General features: G+C 44.0%; 1 pseudogene; it reads left to right on the top strand.

Moving 5' to 3' along the window:
• The first annotated feature begins 17,971 nt into the window (after positions 1-17,971).
• On the top strand, positions 17,972-19,102 carry LOC120930375 (annotated as a pseudogene).
• Positions 19,103-25,473: the final 6,371 nt, after the last annotated feature.

The following is a 25,473-nucleotide window of genomic DNA, read 5'->3' as shown; positions in this document are numbered from 1 at the left end:
ATGTCACAACTTTTTTGTCCCTTTGCTTAAAAGGATTGGGGACAGCAATGGATCCTAGGGACAATATCTAGGGACAATATCTTGGGACTTCCTTAGGAACCAGTGACAGCTGGAAGTTGTCGCATATAGAAGCAGCAGAAATACTGCTTATATATATATATGATGCATGGCTCCAGACAAATAGGGGGTTTTGGATGAAAGTTGTGTCATTGCTATTCCTTTGTAAAAAAGACAAAAAAATACTCAGTAATCATACTTCCTATTGTATGTGTAGCGCCTGGTTACTTTAAAGTACTGGTGCTATTTAAATTTAGAGGGAGATCAGAGTGTTAATTAAACTCTGATCCAGTTAATGTGTTCAAAATTAGGTCCCTGTCTCAGCTTGGCTGTGCTGTGGGCTCATTCTGTTGTTGCTGGGGTGTTCTTCCCACCTCAGGGCAGTAGGTGGCAGTAGTGGAGTTAAGATTTCTGTACTTTTCCCCAGCAGCCAATCAGGAGGACTGGGCCTCGCTGTGCATGCTGGGGAGGGTATTTATGGGACAGACACCATTGGTTCTGGGTCTTCTTCGTGTGTGGCACCCACCTTTAGGCATTATGGCCCACCGGGCCTGGGCATGTGTGCCGCGCGGTGTTCCTGGTTCCGGGACCATGTTGGTCCGGGACATTTGAGCTATGGCGGGGATCCCAGTGGTCGACTTGGTTCCCAATCTTGAAGATCTCAAGCGAGATAGCTGTTCGGTTTGGAGTCCATCTGAGGAGAGCCGATGAGAGGCTGGCGATCCAATAGGGTCTTGACAAACCACCGGGGATTGAGGTATCCGGACACTGAGAGGCTGGAAACCTGTCAGTCGGTACCTGAAAGCAACTTGAAGGAGATCCAGGCGTAAATCTATCAAGGAGGCTCAACTCCGAAATCACAATCAGGAAGGCCTGTGGCAGAGGTCTTTCCCTGTGTTCATTCCAGGAGGGTCTGTGGCAGAGACCTTTCTCCTAAAGGTTCCAGTTCATTGCAGGAGGGTCTGTGGCAGAGACTTATCCTTAAAGGTTCGAGTGATACCCTGGCTGCCAGGCCAGTGAGAGAGGCCTGTCCAGGTACGCTAAGGCCCCATACACACGATAGAATTTATCCGCGAATACGGTCCAGCGGACCGTTTCCGCGGATAAATCCTCTCGTGGATTTCGGCGGATTTTCATGCGATGGTGTGTACACACCATCGCATTGAAATCCGCGCCGAAATCCTCTGGCGATGACGTGTCACGCCGTCGCCGCGATTATGACGCGGCGACGTGCGCGACGCTGTCATATAAGGAATTCCACGCATGCGTTGAATCATTGCGACGCATGCGGGGGATCCCTTCGGACGGATGGATTCGGTGAGTCTGTACAGACCAGCGGATCCATCCGTGGGATCCGATTCCAGCGGATAGATATTCTGTGCATGTCGACAAATATTTATCTGCTGGAATTCGGAAATATCCGCGGATAAATATCCGCGGATAAATATCCGCCGGAGTATACACACCATAGAATCTATCCGCTGAAACCCATTCGATGGGATTTATCTGCGGATAGATTCTATGGTGTGTACGGGGCCTAAGTCCACTCAAGTAGGAGTGCCGCAAGGAGTGTTACACGTGGGAGCAGGATTGTTTTCCCTAAGGCTGCATTCACACCTAGGCGTAGGCAATAGCGTCGTTTTCCGGCGTTTTTTTTAGGCGTTTTTTTCGCGCGTATTCATGCTAATATGCGCGTTTGCATACAGCGTTGTCCGACGTTTTTGTACTTAGACGTTTTTTTTTTAGCCAATAGGAAAAACTATCATCTTTTCATCACTTGTTGCTATGTTGGTAGATTTTTTTAATCTTCTGCATGGGCGACAAGTTCTATTGACAAAACGCCCGTAGCAAACGCCTGTTGTCGCGCAATACGCGCGTATCTGGCGTTTTACATTGATTTCAATGGAAAACCAAAAACGCTCAAATACGCGCATATCGCGCGTATTGCGCGACAAAAAAGGGTCCGGAACTTCTTTTGACTACAGGCGATGCGCGTCAGGCGCATCAGCGTGCAGATGTGAACCATCCCCATTGACTTTCATTGCTTTTCGTCCCTCTGGCGTTTGTTCGCGTCGCGCTACATGCGACAAAACGCGAAGGTGTGAATGGGGTCTAATACTACGCCTGAATCTGCTGTTTCTTCTCCTTCCAACTCTACCTTCTTTACCACAAGTTTTATTGTTTTTACCCGGCTGGATAATAAAGAGCACAGCAAAAGACACCTGTCATGGACATTCCTTTACAACTGCTATATACACCATACACCCCTAGGAATTCGGAGAGCCACGAGGTAAATGTGCCACCCAAAACAAACCAGCAGCTCCTCCGGGGGTAGTGCTACATATTTGTTATATACTAATAATTATGACGGAAAAATTCCTTCTCCTCCTTATTCCTCACTTTATTCTTAAAGCGGTTGTAAAAGCAGACATTTTTTTCATATATCTTAATGCATTCTATGCATTATGATAAAAAGCCTTCTGTGTGCAGCAGCTGCCATAATACTTACCTGAGCCCACCTCTATTGCATTAATTTCATTGCAGCACCAATCTCTCGGTTTAAAAACAAGTTCACACTGTTGTGCTACAGTAACCCTTTTTTGTATGGAAAGGACTTCTACCACTCTTCCATAATGTTTTAGCCCTGCCATCTAGCGAGGGTTGACTGTTGCCATTGACTATAAGCCGGCCAGCGAAACATAGGTTTCTTGTAACAGAAATCCTTTCCATCACACCATTACACAGAGTGACCTCCTTAGTGGCCTGTTACTCTGCTTTAATTGGCACTGTCTAAAAGTTGCCTGGAGTGCCCTCTATAAGCACAATTACATGGAAGCAACCAAGCAGTGAACTGTGAGATTTATTTCAATGTCATTAGAAAACAGTATGCAAAACTGGCCACAGCCTTTAAAACACTGTTCCAAGTGTTGGTACTTCCCAGTATCAACCCATTCATCAAGTAATGAAAAACAGAAGTATATAGTGACTAGACATTGAACAGTTTACACATTTCATTCATTATATCTGTCATAAAGTGGTGCCCTCACTTCATGATCAAGATACTCTTGGGAACCTTTAACCACTTAACCACCAGCCGCCGTCTACAAACGGCGGCAAGGTGGTTGCTTAACTGGGGGTCGCCGTTCTGAAACGGCGCCCACCAGAAGCAGTAATGCGCGCCGCCTCGGGTGCGCACACAGAAAATTCTGTGCGCGCCGGGTCTATGAGACCCGGCGCTACACAGATCACGGTAATTGACCGGCAACGGCGGTCTTTTACCATGTGATCGCGCCGTCCAATGACGGCGCGATCACAGGTAAACAAACCGGCGTCATTTGATGACGCCGGTTCCTCCCTCCTCTCGCTGTACCGATCGGTACAGTGTGAGAGGAGAGCGCGGATGGCAGCAGCAGTGTGGGATGGATCTGTGACTATTGCAGTCACAGATCCATCCATCCCTGCTCAGCCATCCCTGCATTAACCCCTGCAATACTCTGCCTTCCCTGTGCAATACTCTGCATTAACCCCCTGCAATACTCTGCCTTCCCTGTGCAATACTCTGCATTAACCCCTGCAATACTCTGCCTTCCCTGTGCAATACTCTGCATTAACCCCTGCAATACTCTGCCTTCCCTGTGCAATACTCTGCATTAACCCCTGCAATACTCTGCCTTCCCTGTGCAATACTCTGCATTAACCCCTGCAATACTCTGCCTTCCCTGTGCAATACTCTGCATTAACCCCTGCAATACTCTGCCTTCCCTGCGCAATACTCTGCAATGCTCTGCCTTCCCTGCGCAATTACTCTGCAAAACACCCGCGCAATACTCTGCAAAACACCCGCGCAATACTCTGCAAAACACCCGCGCAATACTCTGCAAAACACCCGCGCAATACTCTGCAAAACACCCGCGCAATACTCTGCAAAACACCCGCGCAATACTCTGCAATACCCCCGCGCAATACTCTGCAATACCCCAGCGCAATACTCTGCAATACCCCCGCGCAATACTCTGCAATACCTCCGCGCAATACTCTGCAATACCCCCGCGCAATACTCTGCAATACCCCCGCGCAATACTCTGCAATACCCCAGCGCAATACTCTGCAATACCCCCGCGCAATACTCTGCAATACCTCCGCGCAATACTCTGCAATACCCCCGCGCAATACTCTGCAGTACCCCCTGCCAGTACTCTGCAGTACCCCCTGCCAGTACTCTGCAGTACCCCTTGCGCAATACTCTGCAGTACCCCCGCACAATACTCTGCAATACCCCCGCGCAATACTCTGCAATACCCACGCACAATACTCTGCAATACCCCACGCACAATACTCTGCAATACCCCCCGCACAATACTCTGCAATACCCCCCACACAATACTCTGCAATACCCCCGCACCATACTCTGCAATACCCCCCACACAATACTCTGCAATACCCCCCACACAATACTCTGCAATACCCCCCACACAATACTCTGCAATACCCCCGCACCAATACTCTGCAATACCCCCCACACAATACTCTGCAATACCCCCGCACCATACTCTGCAATACCCCCGCACCATACTCTGCAATACCCCCGCACCAATACTCTGCAATACCCCCCACACAATACTCTGCAATACCCCCGCACCATACTCTGCAATACCCCCGCACCAATACTCTGCAATACCCCCCACACAATACTCTGCAATACCCCCGCACCAATACTCTGCAATACCCCCGCACCATACTCTGCAATACCCCCGCACCATACTCTGCAATACCCCCGCACCAATACTTTGCAATACCCCGGCCAATACTTTGCAATACCCAGAAAATACTCTGGGGAAAAAAATGTGTTTTAACCACTTCCCGCCCACGTCATATGAGGTCCTTGACTTTGTGCAGGGATATCTAAATGATGCCTGCAGCTACAGGCATCATTCAGATATCATTTTTTTCAGCCGGCGATTCTCTACACCATAAGAACAATCATGGCGGCTGTTCCGCCTCTTGATCGTTCTTACGGGAGGCAAAAAGGGACGTCCCCACTCCCTTCGCCCTCCGGTGCTTCTTCTGACTCACCGCTGCGATCGAAGCCAGGATCGTTTTTTTTCTTGTTTTTTTTCAGGCTTCCCAGCCTAGAGGTGAGATGTGGGGTCTTATTGACCCCATATCTCACTGTAAAGAGGACCTGTCATGCTATATTCCTATTACAAGGGATGTTTCCATTCCTTGTAATTGGAATAAAAGTGATCAAAACATTTATTTTTGGGGAAAAACGTGTCAAACTAAAATAAATTAAGTAAAATGAACAATAAAAATAAAAAAAAATATTTAAAGCGCCCCTGTTCCCGCGTGCTCGTATACAGAAGCGAATGTGTACGTAAGTCCTGCCCACATATGAAAACGGTGTTCAAACCACACATGTGGGGTATCGCTGCGAACGTTAGAGCGAGAGCAATCATTTTGGCCCCAGACCTCCTCTGTAACTAAAAACATGTAACCAGTAAAAACATTTAAAACGTCACCTATGGGGATTTTTAAGTAGCGAAGTTTGGCGCCATTCCACAAGCGTGTGCAATATTGAAGGGTGACATGTTGGGTATCTATTTACTCGGCGTAACTTCGTCTTTCATATTATGCAAAAACATTGGGCTAACTTTAATGTTTTTTTTTTTAAAAAGCACAAAACTGTTTTATTTCCCAAAAAAATGCGTTCGAAAAATTGCTGTGCAAATACCATGCGCGATAAAAAGTTGCAACGACCGCCATTGTATTCTCTAGGGTCTTTGCTAAAAAAGCATATATAATGTTTTGGGGTTCTATGTAATTTTCTAGCAAATAAATGATGATTTTTACATGTAGGAGAGAAATGTCAGAATTGGTCTGGGTGTTCCAGAACGCCTGATGGTGCTCCCTGCATGTCGGGCCTCTGTATGTGGCCACGCTGTGTAAAAGTCTCACACATGTGGTATCGCCATACTCGGGAGGAATAGCAGAATGTGTTTTGGGGTGTAATTTGTGGTATGCATATGCTGTGTGTGAGAAATAACCTGCTAATATGAAACTTTTGTTCAAAAAACTCACCATGCCTCTTTCTAAATACCTTGGAATGTCTTCTTTCCAAAAAGGGGTCATTTAGGGGGTATTTGTACTTTTCTGGCATGTTAGGGTCTCAAGAAATGAGAGAGGCTGTCAGTACATCAGATGTGATCAAATTGATCAATTTTCAGTAATTGGTACCATAGCTTGTAGACCCTATAACTTTCACCCAGACTAAATAATATCCAAATTTTTATTTTTTTTTTACCAAAGATATGTAGCAGTATACATTTTAGGCCAAATTTATGAAGAAAAATTCATTTTTTGCAAAATCTTATAATAGAAATGAAGAAAAATTCATTTTTTTTACAAAATTTTCGTTCTTTTTTCATTTATAGCGAAAAAAATAAAAACCGCAGAGGTGATCAAATACCACCAAAAGAAAGCTCTATTTGTGGGAAAAAAAGGACAAAAATTTCATTTGGTTACAGTGTTGTATGACTGAGTTATTGTCATTCAAAATGTGAGAGCACCGAAAGCTGAAAATTGGTCTGGTTATTAAGTGGGTTTAAGTGCCCAGTTGTCAAGTGGTTAAGTGACAGAGAGTGTGGAAAGACAAATTTTTCAGAGGTTTAAAAGATGTGTTTCTTTAAAGGAATGCCTCAGAGCAGGAGGTAGTGTCACCTATGTAGCACAACCCCCAAAGGAGCTGCTGGTTTGTTTTGGGTGGCATGTTACCTCTGTATCTCCACCGTCTAGGGTACTTGATGAGAGTGGTACTAAAGGGAATGTCCACATGACAGGTGTCTTTTCTGTGCTTTTATTACCCAGTCGGGTAGAAACGATTAAACAGTGGAAAGGTGAAGGGATTGCAAATAGAAGACAGCAGACTCAGGTATAACTGCATACAGGGAAACAGTCCTGCTTCCAACAACACTTTACTTCGCCACTCCAGCCGGAATGGGTGTAGCGCACCTCTCTGGGTGTAGCGCCTGGCAGCCAGAATGTCACTCGAACTTGGGATCAAGTCTCTGCCACAGACCCTCCCAAAAGAATGGAGACAATTATGGTCCAGAATCCTCTCTCAGTAGATTCAGCACCCGGATCTCCTTCAGGTAGTTTTTGCAAGTTAGCGACTGACAGGTGATCAACATCCAGCCTGTCAGATCCCAGGTAATCCCCTGATGAATGGACAGGCCCCTCCTAGAACACCAGCCTCGTGCTTGGTATCCTTCGGACAGACTCCTCTTCGGTCAGCCTCCTCCAATTGGACAGACAGCTCGGGACCCCCTCCGAATTGGGGACCCAGTTAAACACTGGGCCCGCACAGCAGATCAGTTGCTCCAGGCCAATGTGGTCCTGGAACCAGGAACACTGCTACCCACGCACACCCCGGCCAGGAGGGCCATATGCCCCAATGTTGGCCGCCACACGAGGAAGAAGACCTAGAGGCAATGGTGTCTGCCACCTTTATACCCCCCCCCCCAGCATGCACAGCGAGGCGGCCCACCCCCGACTGGTTGCTAAGGAGTGGTACTCAGAAACACTTAACCCCACTGCTGCCACCTGCCGTCCGGAGGGTGACCTGAGTCCCCAGACGAAAGGTTAGCCTACAGTACAGCCAAGCTAGAGCAGAGACCCAAATTTAAACAATCAAACTAATTCAGAGCCAACTATTTTTCTGGATTCTCCCCCTAAATTTAAAAGTAGCCCGGCGCTACACCTATAACTGACAATATTGCCTAGGGCTCCCCTAGAGTGTTCCTAGGCACCCCTATCCCCTTTCATCCACTCAGAAACTGCTCCACAATCTCACCATTGTGGAGCAGTGTCTGAACATTGAACATTTTCCATTTGGTACACTCCTCCTTTATTTGCAGCAGATTGCATTAACCTATGTTAATGAGTGAGTTAACCTCCATATTTGAAAAGGATTCTGCGGAATATACTTCCTTAAGAACTAGTTTTTACCAGTTTAGTAGATTGTTTAAAAAAAAAGATGGATGCATTCCTAAATGCACAAAATATAATTGGATACTAACATTTATAGGTAAAAATAGGATGCCAGCTGTGGGGCTGGACATGCACTTGTGCCTTCCACCCACATGAAAACCACAGACTCTCACACACAGGTGATAAACCCTCAATGAGGCCTGACTGGTTACTTCAGCCACCAGAGTACACCGCCATTGTTCGCCGTGACAAGGAGCATTGGCAGACAGTTAATGTAAACAGACAGATCCCTGTTCTGACAAAGGAGTAGAGAGAGATCTGCTGTTCCTAGTGATTTGGAACAGCGATCTTTCTCTACTCACTGTCAGTACACTCCCCCAACATTTAAAAAAACCTCCCTAGGGAACAGTTAACCCCTTCATCACCCCCTAGTGTTAACCCCCTTCCCTACCAGGAACATTTATACAGTAATCATAGCACTGATCGCTGCATAAATGTCAGGCCTCGTACTCACGACCAAACATGTCTGCTGAAACTGGTCCGCGGACCAGTTTCAGCGGACATGTTCGTTCGTGTGTAGGCAGTAACGTACAGAATTCCAGCAAACAATCGTCGGCCAGACCGTTTTCCAACGAACAACTGTTTCCTGGTCTTGCTTTAAAACAGTCTGCTGGAATCGTGTCCGTCAGACATGTTCGGTCGTCTGTACACAAAAGCAGCGTACAAAAACCCCGCGCATGCTCAGTCCAAATGAGGAGACGGGAGCGCTCGTTCAGGTAAAACTCGCGTTTCTTTGGGATATGGCACATTCGTCATTAGAAACCTTTTATTCTAGCAAGAGAACAATGTCTTAAAAAGGCGCACTAAACCACATTTTAAAGCCTCGTTTTATTAATTCTTCTCTTGCTAGAATAACCCCGTTCTCTTGCTGATGCAATTTCAATAGAGTTGTCCCATACTGAAATGTCACATTTCTTGCTTGTGATGTAATCCTTTAATAATGTTTTCTATGCCAGACGTGTGTTTTGGTTGGTGGTCCTCCATAATTTAGAGTATTCATTTTTGTAAAGGAATGTGCATTTTTTTAATTTCTTTTTTTGTTTCTAGTTATGTCACCATTTAAACTATTTTTTTTTTACATGTATTTTTAATTTTTTTTTTTTTTTTTTTGGTGTTTCATTAGAGAATATTAAACCATGTTGGCACACCAAATGTCCCCCCCCCCCCCCAAGGAGTGTGTCCTTTGTAAATTACCCATTGTATATTTATTAAAGGTTTGCTGCCTAATAATCCCCACAGTATATCAAACAATAGACATGTTTTCAAATGAAAGCAAAAGGCCTTTTATTCTGGCAAATGTCATCACAAAAAAATAAAAAGAACGGCAGCACTAGAATAGATAGCAAACTATATGCAAACTTGCATTTCCAACATGGTGAAGGATAAACTTCCAAGCCTCAGGAGCCAAACACAAAAATATTAAGCAGCAGCACACAAACAAAGGAACCCAAACTGTGGTAGTACAAACAAGATGTCCTTTATGTGGAAGGAAATGGAAGGCAGAAAATCAACGTTTCCTCCTCTTTCCAGCCTTCCCTCCAGGCAGCCTTCCAGCGGATCGAACACGGGGTCTTGCAGGTGGGGTTGATGTGGCAGCAGGAGGATGGTGTTCCGCAAGCCGGGCCGGGTCACATAGCCCAGTGTCTGGGGTCAGCAGGCCCCTCTGCATCCACCAAAGTACCTGGTTCATCAGGGCCTTTGCCAGTCTTCTCTGGTCCTCCTCCCCTTCATTTAAATCATGGGCCAATGAGGCACTGAAGGCCTCTGTGGGGTTGAGGGGGGCCCTCATGATGGCGCTTGCCTCCTGGATCATGCGGAGGCTTGCCTCCTCCACAGGCCTCAACTGCCTCCTTCGGCCTGATGGCCTCACCTGGGGGGGAGAAGACTGGCTGGTGGTGGTTCTCCTGGCCGGGTGGACCTGCTGCAGGCCACTGGGCCCAGCCTCCTCCTGGCTGCCACTGACCCCGGCCTCCTCCTGGCTGCCACTGACCCCGGCCTCCTCCTGGCTGCCACTGACCCCGGCCTCCTCCTGGCTGCCACTGACCCCGGCCTCCTCCTGGCTGACAGACACCTGAGGATCTGCCACCTCCTGGCTGATCTCTTCTTCCTGTGTGTAAAAAAAAGGAATTTTTTTACAATTTCGCTAAATAAAACCACACTCATTTTCATGTTTTTCGTTCAGTATTTTCTGTTCATTATTACTTGAATACACTCTACTTCTGACCCCTGCAGTTGTCATCCCTGACACCTATTTGTCTGTACACCTTTTTGTTTGTTTTTTTCCAGCTTGGTTTTTTTTTTTCAATATCTAATCATTAATCCACCAAGAATTATTTAGGCCATAAATATAGAGGAAACTACTATACCTCCTCATCGAAGGGTGGCAGATCTGCATCTCTGTCAGCCAGGCCCTCTTCCTCCGACTCTGCAGGGCTGTGGTCATCTGGGGAATGTCCGCTGGAAGGTAGCATGGAGGAAAGGTTGGAAGAAAGACTGGACATCGTTTTCCTGCCTTCCATTTCGTCCCGCAAAAAAGCCATCTGTTTATAATACCACAGTTTGGGTTCCTTTGCTTGTCTTGCTGCTGCTCCCGATTTTTTGATTTTATTAGCTTTGTATGCTCTCCTGTATGTGCTTCTGAGGTTGGCAAGTTTATCCTTCACCATGTTGGCAGTGCATCCTGGCACCCAAGTTTGCATATAATTTGCTAGCTCTTCTAGTGCTGCCGCTCGTACCTCTTTATTGCAATATAACGAGTGTTTTGAATTCCACAGGATGGGCGTGTCCTGGTATTTTTGAAGTAAGGCCTCTATAGATTCCTTGCTTTGTAGGAGGTCCATTGCAATTTTTGAAAAATTATATTTCTTTTTGAGTCTAGATTACAAAAACATAAACCACAGAAAAATAAATATTCAAAAGGATCAGCGTTGACCTTGATCTAATATGTGTCTTCAAATTTATTACCTATATCTAATTCCAAACACAGTCTCTCTTGTTTAAACAATGATTGGCAGCTCGGCCGCATTGCTTGTACCAAACATTGATTTGCTAGATGCAGAGCCATTGTTCACATTGCAGTAAATATTTTAAATATATTAAATTAAACAATGCTTACAAATGACAGTTTTCATCTAGGCACTCTTTCATGTGTAAATCTCATACCCCTGACAATGGATGACATAAAAGACACTTCCTAATGACCTCTGTACAACCAACACTTGAACAATACTTTGCCTGATCTGAATACACCATTCAAAAACTTGTCAATGAGGTACAGCATTGTTCACATCTCTATTTTGTGAGGTGTCCAAAAGCATTTGGATACCAAAATAACATTGTGGTACCCCATAGACAGAATAGCTTAAAAAGGGTGCAACCAACAGCCCAAACCCCCATCCCATGTGTCTACATTTTCAAGGCCTCTGCTGATCACATTTTTAAATTCCTTACCTTCCTGTCTCTCGCTCCTCGTTTCTCACGCTCGCCTAATTACCGCGTAAGATGCGTAATCACGGCGTAAACCTTTTTAACACTCCGCGTATTTATGAAACCCCGCCCTCGTCACCTTTGCGAGGCCCCTAATCAATGATTTTAGGAAATATGGCGTTAACTGTGTATGTTCTGGATGCGCTCGAAGATTCTCCGCGTAACGGACGTAAACACGTTGTTTGCATTCTCTACACTCCGCGTATGTATTAAACGCCGCCCTCTTCTCCGCCCATGGCGTAAGAATTCATCTTTTCCACGCCCATAATCTCTGTGGGAAAGGAAAGATGGCGATGTCACACGAGCGGGCACGATGCTCTCATGCCACAAGTGAAGGGACAGAGGCAGGGACGTCCCGATCAAGGAAAAGAAGATATAAAGCCACTAATATGCGGTTCCAGGAAATGGTGGAGTTAGTTTACATCATGCGAAAAAAGGACTATGATGGTGAATTAGGGCCATACAAGACCCCTAACCGCCGAAAGGCACATATTATGGACAAGGTGGCGAGGAGAATGCAGAGGATGTTTGGGATCACCAGGTCCAAGGAACAGCTGAGGAAACGATGGTCAGACTTAAAATTGAGGGAGCCACATCAGATGAAGAAAATACTTAAAATTCTGCGTAAAAGTAAGTAAATATATATTGGGTTTGGGGGGGGGGGGGTGGTGATTGTCTGCAATAATGTGTTGCCATGTATATTTCACCATCTGCCTCCTTGGCCTGCTTGTAATTTTAAAGACATGTTGTTATTTATTTTTTAGAACATAAATAACTACATATTTACAAACAGTGTTCTTAGTAAACAACGTAACATCACATAGTTTATCAGAAAGGCTCGGTTATTCCAGGAACAACACACCTGGACATGGCTCACTGGCCAAAAACTTTGTTTGTAAACATTGTGTAAAAGCTAGTTCTATAAAAAAAAAGAAGGAGAATGGGAAAGGCAAACAGGATTCATTCTAAAAACAGTGGTAATAAAGCAGATGTTTTCACATCTGCAATGCAGAGCACCTGTGTCTCCCCAAATCAAAAATGGGTTTTGGTAGGGTATCCCAGAAATACAGTTTAGGGGGGACATCCATGTGTGTCACTTTGCTAAAAAGGGGCAGGATCAGAGCTTGCCATATAGAAGTAATTGCAAAATGTAGGTTTGGTGAAAGATAAAAGTAACTAAATGAAAGCATCTTCTAAGCAATGTGTGCGATTTATGCTCTCCAATATCTGTGTGCTGATGAGTCTACATTTTTTTTGGTTTATTTCAGGGGAAAGAAGTCGCCAGCATTTGGAGGAGGCAGAGAGGGCCAGACAAGGCCAAAATCTGCCATCTCAACATGTGGAGGAGGAGGAGGATGTGGAAGGAGAAGAGGATGTGGAAGGAGAGGAGGATGTGGAAGGAGAGGAGGATGTGGAAGGAGAGGAGGATGTGGAAGGAGAGGAGGAAGGAAGAAAGGAGGAAGGAAGAGAGGAGGAAGAAGTAATTTTGGACTTAGAAGTCATAGCAGATGAAGGGCAAGTGGCGGAAGAACAATTTGGCGAATTGAAAGAAGGTGGATTGATGGATGAAGGAGGAGTCCAAGATGATGGGGAAGTGGTGGAAGAAGGAGGAGTGATTGAAGATGATGGGGAGGTGGTGGAAGAAGGAGGAGTGATAGAAGATGTCGAAGAGGTGGAAAGGAGAAGCCCATCAGGTCAGTGTCACCCTAGCTTGATTCCAAAAAACATATGTAGATAGGCCTCATTGAAAAATAATATTGTAAATGCCATTTTTTTTTTGTTGGTTTAGGGGAGGAGGATGGTGTGCCAAGATTTTCACGTGCAAGTGCTGCTATAATTATTCAGCAGGTAATGGAGTGCAGCACTGAAATGCACAATATGCGTGAAAGGATGTTTCTCATGGAACAGAATGTAACAAATGTCCTTTTGGAATGCAGCACGGAAATGGACAATATGCGGCAAAGAATGATGGTAATCGAAGCAAATTTTAAGAACATTATTGACATGATGGGCCGTGTCAAAGACTGAAACACCCCCCGCCCATCCCCCGCCCCCACAAACATTTTAACAGTTTGAATAATGAATACGCCAAAATTTGAAGATACACACACAGTGTGCCAACATGTGCTATCTGCCATCACAGAATATCTAATGTCTGTGCTTTGTGGGTCCAACCCCCTCCTCCATCCTCAAGTAGTTGAGAGGAAGGGTTTGCTCCCACAAAACACAGACATTGATCACCCATGATGTCAGATAGCACATGTGGCCATTTGTCTGTTGAACCAATGACATTTGGCGAGTTTGCACTGAATGTGTGTATCTTCCAATTTTGGCGTGTTCCAGTGTGAAAGCACACCATGACTGACTGCTGTTGTGAGTTTTTATATTTTTTGAATTTGATTTTGTTACTTTTTGACCATGTTGAACATTTTGGGATACTATAAAGTTTAGACCATAAAGAATAAACAACGCCAAAAATTATTTTCAATATATATATAGAATTATAAATCTCTCTAATCACTGAATTTAGTGAAGTAGAGATTTGACTCCAAATTCTCACCCAAAAATTTTGTTTTAGAAAAACACACCAAAAACAAGAAAAATGGTTACAAAATTATTGTTTTTTGTGCCTAAAAAATATGGCCAAAAATAAATTTAAGGCGGTAAACACCCCACCAAATATAATCTATATATATATATATATATGTAAACAATAAATCTAACTATATTTGAGGAAAAAAAAAGTGAACTTGTTAATAAATGTATAATCTGCATAATATTTTTGGTTGAATTACCTGAAAAAAAAAAAAATTTTTTAAAAAATTTTGAAGACTCCTAAGTACAAAAGCAGGGAGTAATGAAAAAAATCAAAAAAATTTTTTGGGGTCATGAACAAGCAAAAATAAAAAAAAATTGACCTCAACATTTACAAATGGAGTTGCTTCTTATTTCTAGACTCAATACCCTGTTTGTAGATGAGTGAATACTGTGCAAAATGTGGTTAGTTACTAAAAGTGGAGAAATCAATTATGCATTACAATTGAAGAAGTTAGTTAGAGAACCAGGAAGACAGAAAAAGAGAAAAAGCATTAATGACAAACAACTGTATAAAGTCCAATGGTCTAATTATTTATTATTTTTTAGAATATTCCTTTCTTTGGGGGCCGAATTAGAAAGAAATATGATCTGGCATAGCAATGGCCCCCCGACCCATGAAGTACTCAACATATTTGTCGCGTACCTCACGAGCTGATTGGGGGGCCAAGCCAGCGCGACCAGTGTCCAGCCCGGGAAGGGGATCTGAGGGTAGTCTTGCCTCAGAACCGATGTCGGGTAGGTACGTCTGGGAGTGCCTGCGTAAAAAGTTGTGCAAAATGCAGCAGGCAAATACAACGGTGTCCAATTTATATTCCGCCAGATGTATCGATGTCCTGAACAGGCGGAACCGGTTGGTGAGTATCCCAAAGGCATTCTCGACTACCCTCCGAGCCCTGGCCAACCGAAAATTAAACACACTCCTCTCTGAGGTGAGGGTCCTCTGGGGAAAAGGCCGCATGAGGTGAGGACCAAGCCCGAAAGCCTCGTCCGCTAGGAACACAAACGGAAGTCCTTCCACATTATCTTCATCTGGTGGCAATGCCAGACCACCAGCTTGGAGACGATCATAGAAATCAGTCCGTGCGAACACTCCCCCATCAGACATCCGGCCATTCTTCCCCACGTCCACATATAGAAACTCATACTGTGCCGACACCACCGCCATCAACACAATACTATGATAACCCTTGTAATTATAATAGTAGGACCCCGAGCGGGGTGGGGGCACAATGCGGACGTGTTTCCCATCTATTGCTCCACCGCAGTTTGGAAAATCACACCGCTGGGCAAATTGGGAAGCCACAGACTGCCATTCCTGTGGTGTGGAGGGTAGCTGTGGGGACAAACAAAATTAGAGATTTAGTACTTTGTAACAAATACATCCTACAAGCATCCTTGTGACAGTTCACAGTATTAAAATTGCATTAGAAAAATGTGCATGGAGAATTTGGAAAATGAAATATATAGGGCCACTTCATTAAGAGACTCCACAGCCCTCTGATGGGGACAATAAAAGTTTGAAGGGGGGGGGGGGGGGGGGAAAAACCCCAAAAAGTCCTGTTTGAAAAAATGGCAAGGTGGGTTTGTCCCTAGGATAGCATGCTGGACAGGTTAATATTGGGTAAGGGACAAATATGCAGGTAGGCCAAGAATAAAACATGTAAAGCTGATATCAACATGCATAGGGAGAAAAGCTAACGTTAGTTAAACACACAGCATATCTGGGAAAATAAAAATAAAGTTAGTTGGCCACATTATTAGAGCCAGGAAACTTACCTTAATATACTCCTCATGCATAACTTTGATGATGGCAGCACACGTGTCCGGTATGATGACCCCAAGCGCCTGCGGAGAGATGCCTGTCGAGAACTTGAGGTCCTGCAGGCTCCTCCCAGTCGCCAGGTACCGCAACGTGGCAATAAGCCTCTGCTCGGCCGTGATGGCTTGGCGCATCACAGTGTCCTGCCTCGTGATATAGGGGGACAGAAGATCCAGCAGACGGTTGAATACGGGGTCCGTCATGCGGAGAAAATTCCTAAAGTCATTAGGATTATTCTCCTGGAGTTCCCTAAGCAGAGGCATATGTGAGAACTGGTCACGCTGGCGCAACCAATTCTTGGTCCAGAAACGCCTCCGCCCCCTGTTTCTGGCCAAAGTACTGGACAAATGAACATATCCAGCAGCCATCCCATAAACAGCACCAACTCGCGAAAATTGACGCTGCTGCTCCATCATGGCTTCAAACCGGCCGGCTGGTCAGTCAAGAACACACTGAAACAGAAAGCACTCGCAAATCCAGCACTACCTGCGACAAACGCGTGACAAACAGATACGAGCGCACAGGATGCAACTGCTAAAGCAGAAACAACCTGCTTGCCTATAGCCGAATGACAACTACGTTACCGCAAGCACACGCACTGAACCCGTGAATACACGCTGTCAAAGCCTGGAGACCGAGAAGCGCGAATCAGCTCTAACCAAACCTTCACTAACACGAGCAAACACGTAACTAGCAAAAGAGGAACAGAGGGCGGCGCCATTAAATTTGGTCTTCCCCTTTATAGTGACGTCGTACGTAGTTTACGTGCACGCGTTCCGGTACGACGGGAATTTGGTCCGCTGGTGTGTACACGCCAGCGGAACAAAACACAAATCAGCCTTGTACGCCGGAAACTGTCGGGCAGACAGTTTCCAGCGCACAGATCCGGTCGTGAGTACAAGGCCTCACTGGTCCCAAAAAAGTGTCTGATCTGTCTGCCGCAATGTCGTACTCCTGCTAAAAATTGCTAATCACCACCATTACAAATTAAAAAAAAAAAATTAAAAAAGCCATAAATATATCCCCTATTTTGTAGATGCTATGACTTTTGCGCAAACCAATCAATGTATGCTTATTGATTTTTTTTTTACAAAAATATGTAGAAGAATACATATTGGCCAAAACTGACGAAGAAATTTGTTTCTTAAATTTTTTTGGTGCTCCTAGGAATCATCAAAGATTTGGATATTTTCTCAATAACATTGTCCCTTACTTGTTTGGGGAGTTCCTTGGTCATGGCAGTGTTTGGTTAATGGTGCCTCTTGCTTTGGTGTTGCAGCCTCTGGTGGCCTTTCAAAAAGGTGTGTATATGTAATGAAAGATCATGTGACACAGATTGCACACAGGTGGACATCATTTCACTAATTATGTGACTTCTGAAGATAATTAGACTAATGGCTTTAATGTAAAAAAAATAGGTAAAAAGCCAAGGGGGTGAATACTTTTGCAAGACACTGTAAATAACTATTTAAAAAATAGTTTTAGTGCATATATATATATATATATATATATATATATATATATATATATATATCTAATGTTGTACCCTGTTGCAGTCATTCATCGACTACCAGTTACTTTGATTAGATTACTGGTTAATTTTACAGTAACACTGAGCCCCCCAAAGTGGGCTACAAATATGTAAATATTTTTCCCAATAAGGTCCCACCCTTTTATGTGTTGTGTCTAGTGTAAATATTTTACACAACTGTAAAAAGATTTTGTACTACTGTTCCTGACAGCAGGTGGGATGAACCACAGTTCATACATGGCACAGTATGTAGCTAATTATATGTTGGTAGTTGGTGAACCAAGAGGCTGTGAATGCACTAAAAACACACATTCAATAGAGGAAAAATATACAAATCGGCATAACCAACACAATCACAGAAATGTAGTGCATCAAGTAAGTAAAAATGTGAACCTTTTATTAAAAAATGAAGGTAAACAAAAAGCGGCGACGCCATGGGAAGCGACTTCTACTTCCTGTATTATGTGGGACATAAGGGAGAGTTCTTGGAGTTCGAGTTCCGGCCGGATGGTAAACTTCAATATGCCAACAACAGTAACTACAATAATGATGTTATGATCAGAAAAGAGGCTTATGTACACAAGAGTGTGATGGAGGAACTGAAACGAATCAAAGATGACATTGAAATCACAAAGGAAGATGATGCACTGTGGCCCCCACCTGACAGAGTCGGTTGACAGTAGCTGGAGATCGTGATAGGAGATGAGCATATATCCTTTGCAACTTCCAAAATTGGTGAACCAGTCCAAGGACCCCGAGGGATTACAAGCTTTCTATTATCTTGTTCAAGACCTAAAGGGGCAGATTCACAGAGCTTTGGACAGGCGCAGCGTATCAGAGATACGCTACGCCGCCGTATCTTACCTGGCTCTAAGTCGAATCCAGGAAGATTTTGCGCCGTAAATTACGGCGGTGTAATGTATCTCTCGGAGCGTAATTCAAATCGGCGGGTAGGGGGCGTGATTCATTTAAATGAAGCGCGTCCCCGCGCCGATTGAACTGTGCATGCTCCGTTTTTAAATTTCCCGCCGTGCTTTGCACGAAATGACGTCGCACCGACGTAATTTTTTGAACTTAGACGTGAGTTACGTCCTTTCCTATTCACGGACGACTTACGCAAAAAAAATCTAATTTCAACGCGGGAACGACGGCCATACTTAACATGGCAAGTCTATCTATACGCGGCAAAATAGCAGCTTTAACTATATGCCGGGAAAAGTCGACTAGCGACAACGTAAGAGAATGCGACGGCCGCGCGTACCTTCGTGGATCGACGGAAAAAGCTAATTAGCATACCCGACGCGGAAAACTACGCAAACTCCACCCAGCGGGCCCCGAAGTATTGCACCTATGATCCGAAGGCGTACGAAGCTGTACGCCTGTCGGATAGAAGCCAGAAGCCATCGTATCTTGGTTTGAGGATTCAAACTAAAGATACGACGTGGCAAATTTGAAAGTACGCCGGCGTATCAGTAGATACGCCGGCATACTCGCTCTGTGAATCTGGCCCAAAGTGTCTGGTCTTTAGCTTGATTGGACTTCACTTTAAAATCAAGCCCATTTAGGTCTCTGAAAGGACAGTGCAATTTTATTTTATTTACATTGGATGTGGATCCAGTGTTTTTTATGTGCTGTTCTTTTGTTTTTACTGATATGACTTTAATAAAAATGTTTAAGAATTTTTTTTTAAAATGAAGGTAAACATAAATGTATAATATAATAATAACTCAAACGATTGCTAATGAAAAAAAAACAATGGCCTGGATTCACAGACATCGGCGCATATTTCTGCCTGCGTAGCGCATCTCATATGCGCTACGCCATGTAACACAGAGAGGCAAGCACAGTATGCACAAAGCACTTGCTCCCAACGTTGCGCCGGCGTAACGTAAAATTGTAGGCGTAAGCCGGCCTAATTCAAAGTAGGTGGAAGTGGGCGTGATCCGTTTAAATGAAGCGTGACCCCATGCAAATGATGGGCCGAACGAACGGCGCATGCGCCGTCCCGTGGACGTATCCCCATGCGCATGCTCAGAATCACGTCAAATATACTCCCTAAGATACGGCGGCTCAATGCCTACGACGTGAACGTAACCTACGCCCAGCCCTATTCACGTACTACTACGTAAACAACGTAAAATACGACGGCTGTTCCCTGGTCCATACCTTTGCATGAGTTGCGCCTCATAGATGGGGACTAACTTTACGCCGAAAGTAAGCCATACGCAAACCGCGTATATTATGCACCGGGCGTAACTACATTCGTGAATCGCCATATCTTCCTCATTTGCATATTTGCAATGAGGCGGCCAGCATAAATATGCGCCCAAGATACGCCGGCGTAGGAAAGTTACGTTGGTCGGAGGAAGCCTATTTTCAGGCGTATATAGTTCTATGGGCACGGCGCATAGATACGACGGCGCACATCGACACTTACGCGGCATATGTCGTGAATCCGGGCCAATATGTTTACTCTTTAAATATTTTTTTTTTTATAGAAAATATTGTTGCCTGAAATACATGATGCATTAGCATCATGTGTGTTAACCCCACTAGAGTAAACAAGAAACTTACTTACACTGTATACCAGGGGGTCTGATTACTACAAACCATATTTAAGTGCATATAAAATTCATTATGCTCAGTACAAATGACAATATATTTGCAATACAATTTACAGTTCTGGAGAAAAAAAAGTGTGATATGTTATTTAATTTCAAAATCAATAGAACCTCAGCTAGCTAATGTTAATATAAATAGACAGATCCCCGTTCTGATAGGGGAGTAGAGAGAGATCTGCTGTTCCTAGTGATTAAGAACAGCGATCTTTCTCTACTCCCTGTCAGTACACTCTCCCCCACAGTTATAATCACTCCCTAGGGAACAGTTAACCCCTTCATCTCCCCCTAGTGTTAAACGCCTTCCCTGCTAGGGACATTTATATAGTAATCAGTGGCTATTTATAGCACTGGTCGCTGTAAAAATGTCACTGGTCCCAAAAAAGTGTCAAAAGTGCCTGATCCGTCTGCCGCAATGTCACAGTCCCACTAAAAATGCTGATCACCGCCAATACTAGTAAAAAATAAATAAAAAAAGAATAATAAAAATGTCATAAATATATCCCCTATTTTGTAGACGCTATAACTTTTGCGCAAACCAATGAATATACGCTTATTGCAATTTTGTTACCAAAAATATGTAGAAGAATACATATTGGCTTAAGCTGATGAAGAAATGTGTTTCTTAAAAAAAAAATCGGGGAATATTTATTATAGCAAAAAGTAAAAAATATTGTTATTTTTCTCAAAATTTTCACTCTTTTTGTTTATAGCGTAAAAAAAAAACCCGAAGAGGTGATCAAATACCACCAAAAAAAGCTCTATTTATGGGGAGAATTTTTTTTTTTGTTTGGGTACAGAATATCACGATGCACAATTGTTTCTTATGCCTCGTACACACGACCGAGGAACTCGTTGGGAAAGACACATCGTTTTCCTCGACGAGTTCCTTGTTAGGCTTGTCGAGGAACTCGACAAGCTTGCTTTGCGTACACACTGTCAAGACAAAATCTCCTCGTTCTCAAACGCGGTGAAGTACAACACAGGGGAAGTTCGATTCCACTGGCACAACCCTGGGGGCTGCTTTTGCTAATCTCATGTTACTGCGTGTTAAATAAAAGTTTGTTAAGAGACGATTTACACTTTTCAGTCTGTTACAGCGTGAAAAATGTGTTATCTCCATTACAAATGCTACTTTTACTCCCGTCTCATACTTTATTCTAAGCATGCGTGGGTTTCTTAGCATACACACGCTCAAGTTTCTTGTCAAAAACCAGCCCGACAAGGAAATTAAGACTCCCGTCGAGGAAATAGAGAACTTGTTCTCTTTTTTTCTCGTCGCGTTCCTCGTCAGTTTCCTCGATGAAAGACGTACACACGACCGTTTTCCTCGGCAAAAAAAGCTCTCCCACCAAGTTTCTTGATGGATTCTGTCGAGTTTCTCGGTCGTGTGTACGAGGCCTAAGGCTTTCATTGCAAACTGAATGAATCTCTGTCTCTTGAAGAGCGCTGCTGTATATGATAAATCTTTGAATATACCTGTTGGTGGTGACAGTGTGTGTACAGATATTTATTTTTCATAATTGTTTTTGCTAATATTGTGAAGGGTTGATAAGCCCAAAAGCCACCAATGGGGGAACAGAGAAGAGGAGGATAGGGGCTACTTTGTGCAAAACCATTGTACAAAGCCGGTAAGTATTTAAATAACTATTTAAAAAAAATGATTGCATATATATACCTATGGCTAATGTTATATGCTGTTGCAGTCATTCATCGACTACCAGTTACTTTGATTAGATTACGGGTTAATTTTACAGTAACACCGAGGCACTGTCCTGGGTGGAAAGATTTCCAACTTTATTATTAAACCCACTCTTCTCCTTAGTGAATGCTCGGGTTCTCCTATTTGCCCACAGGCTTAGCGAAATATACAGTTTGGGGAGGGCTATTTCTCATAACCCACCCCTTCCCCAAAGTGGGCTTCAAATATGTTAATATTTTTCCCAATAAGTCCCACCCTTTTATGTGTTGTGTCTAATGTAAATATTTTATGCAACTGTAAAAAGCTTTTGTACTACTGTTCCTGACAGCAGGTGGGGTGAACCATAGTTGCACAGTATTTAGCTAATTATATGTTGGTAGTTGGTGAACCAGGAGGCTGTGAATGCACTAAAAACACACATTTAATGGAGGAAAAATATAAAAATCAGCATAACCAACACAATCACAGAAATGCATCAAACAAGTAAAAATGTGAACCTTTTATTAAAAAATGAAGGTACTGTATTTTCCGGCGTATAAGACGACCTTTTGCATGTAAAATAATGCCACAAAAGTCTGGGGTCGTCTTATACGGCGGGTACCTGTCTGTCAGATGGCGGCCATCCATGATAGGCGGAATACTTATTTTCCCAGCAGAGCATCTGTTCAATGTTCCGCCTATCACGGATGCCTTCTCATCCTCAGTCTCGGATGAGAGGACATCCGTGATAGGCGGAAAACACTGAACAGAGGCTCTGCTGGGAAAATGAGTGATCCGCCTATCATGGAACAGCCTGAGGAGGAGGCGCGGCTTTTGAATCATGGATGCCCACCCTCTGACATACTCTGCAAACAGGAGAAGGTGGGGGGATCGTCGAGGCAGGGAATGGAATGGCACAGTGAGGCATGTTACTAATGGCACAGTGAGGCATGTTACTAATGGCACAGTGAGGCATGTTACTAACGGCACAGTAAGGCATGGCACAGTAAGGCATGTTCCTAATGGCACAGTGAGGCATGTTACTAATGGCACAGGAGGCATGTTACTAATGGCACAGTGATGCATGTATAATGGCACAGTGAGGTAGGCAATGGCACCGTGAGGCATGTAATGGCACCGTGAGGCATGTAATGTAATGGCACAGTGAGATCTGAAAAAAGCCTGTTTCTGTCAGCGGTTGTTCCTGTCAGCGGTTGTTCTGGCTACCCCTCAGCTTCCAGACAGACTAGTATGAAGGGGGTCATCTTATACGGCGAGTATATGCCAAAACCAAAATTTTAGCTGTGAAATTATTGGGTCGTCTTATACGCCCAGTCGTCTTATACGCCGGCAAATACGGTAAACATAAATGTATAACATAATATTAACTCAAACGATTGCTAATGGGAAAAAATAAACAATATGTTTACTCTTTAAATATCAAAGTCACCTTTTTTTTCTATAGAAAATATTGATGCCTGCAATACATTATGTATTAGCATTGTGTGTGTTAACCCCACTAGAGTAAACAAGAAACTTACTTACACTGTATACCAGGGGGTCTGATTACTACAAACCATATTTTAGTACATATAAAATTCATTATGCTCACTACAAATGACAATATGTTTGCAATACAATTTACAGTTCTGGAGAAAAAAAAAAGTGTGACATGTTATTTCATTGCAAAGCATTGAAAATCAATAGAACCTCAGCTAGCTATACTAACAGGCGTATAAGCAGGCAAACACAGTTGATATATTACTGAAATACAGTCACCTGGAGACCGAGAGATGATGCACATGGCCTTGGAATAGGCAGAACTGAAACCTAGCTTCTCACCTCTGCTTAGTGTTTTAACAGAATAGGTAATCGGCTGAATGATCAGACAGGGAGTAACTATAAATTGCCAGTAACTAAACAAGTGCAAAGTTATAAGCAATAATGCAATACAGATTCAGGGTGGCAAAGAGCATGCATATATCCTGCAGAACTGTATAAACCAGATTATTAAAGCTACACAAACATGGAGTCTTCACAATCACATCTCTGTTGCTCAAACAGGGTAACACTCTATGGGCCGGATTCACAGACAACTTACGCTGACGTATCTGTTGATACACCGCGTAAGTTGTAGGATGCGCCGTCGTATCTCTGTGCCGTATTCTTGAAACTAGATACGCCTGAATTTCGGCTTGATCCAACCGACGTAAGTCTCCTATGCCGTCGTATCTTTGGTGCAGATTTACGCTGGCCGCTAGGGGCGCATCCGTTGATTTACGTGTTGAATATGTAAATGACCTAGATATGCCGATTTGCGAACGTACTTGCGCCCGTCGCAGTAAGCTACGCCGTTTACGTAAGGCGTACGTCCGGCGTATAGTTATCGCTCATAAAGCAGGGGTAAGTCATGTTAGGGTATGGACGTCGGAACAGCCGTCAAATTTTTTGTCGTTTGCGTAAGTCGTACGTGAATGGGGCTGTGCGTAGGTTACGTTCATGTCGAAAGCATTGAGCCGACGTATCTTAGGGAGTATATGCAACGTGATTCTGAGCATGCGCGCGCATCCGCCGTTCGTTAGGCCATGCATTTACATGGGGTCACTGGTAATTTTAATACAACACGCCCACTGCCTTGCTACTTTAAATTAGGCCGGCTTACGCCGGCCATTTTACGTTACCCCGGCGCAAGAAAGGGAGCAAGTGCTTTGTGAATACAGTACGAGCCTCTCTATGAATCTGGCCCTATCTGCGTAGCAGACACTCTATATGGCCCCATTCACACCTAACATTTCCTGAACTCACAACAAAATGCACATTAAATGTTAATTATTTAAATAAATGTTAATAACACCTCAGACATGTGTTTTGTAAAAACGCACAATGTTAAATGCTTGAGCTTCTTTGGTGCATCTGACACACATAGGCCAACGTATACAAGTGAACAGACTGTTCTATATGCTACGTGCAGAAATGCATGGAAAACGCAAGCCGCTATGCAAAGTGTTCCATTCAGTGATGAGTGATTGGGGCCTAACAACAAGAGTTGAGCTGAGGATCACTACTTCAGTAAAACTGTTTAGAATATACTTGCAGGTATGCTCATAAACAGCATCACTCTCAATGGGATAGCTCTGGCAACACAGGTAAATAGCTGATCCAAGGTCAAGTACAAAGGCTCACCCCACTGGAACTGGACTACTTTAGTATAAATTAGAGAGGTGCTTTCCACAGTAATTTGGTCTTCTGAAGAAACTGCGTGCTATTGCGTGCTTTCGGTCAGCTGCCCTCATTCCAGTTTTGACATTGGCAGGCCTCTCCCTGGCTGTAGATCACTTGTTCAGCTGTCTTTGCCACACTAGGAATGGCATCTCTGAGATCAGTGCCGGCCCAAGACATTGTGCTGCCTGGTACCAAGAATAAAAAACTGCCCCCCCTAAAAACAATTACGCCCACCAAAATGCCCCCACATCCATTATTTTATATCATGATAACTAAAGTGGACCCATCATGGCTCTATACATGTATATAGGAGTATAAAAAGGACCTGTTATGGCTCTATTCATACAATTAACCCCACAGTGGAGCGGAGAGCGGAACGGGAGGAGTGGTCGGGCGGCAATTAGCCCCACAGTGG

The sequence above is a fragment of the Rana temporaria genome, chromosome 3 (assembly GCF_905171775.1).
Source record: "Rana temporaria chromosome 3, aRanTem1.1, whole genome shotgun sequence".
NCBI lineage: Eukaryota > Metazoa > Chordata > Amphibia > Anura > Ranidae > Rana > Rana temporaria.
This window is presented reverse-complemented; position numbering and strand designations above follow the sequence as displayed.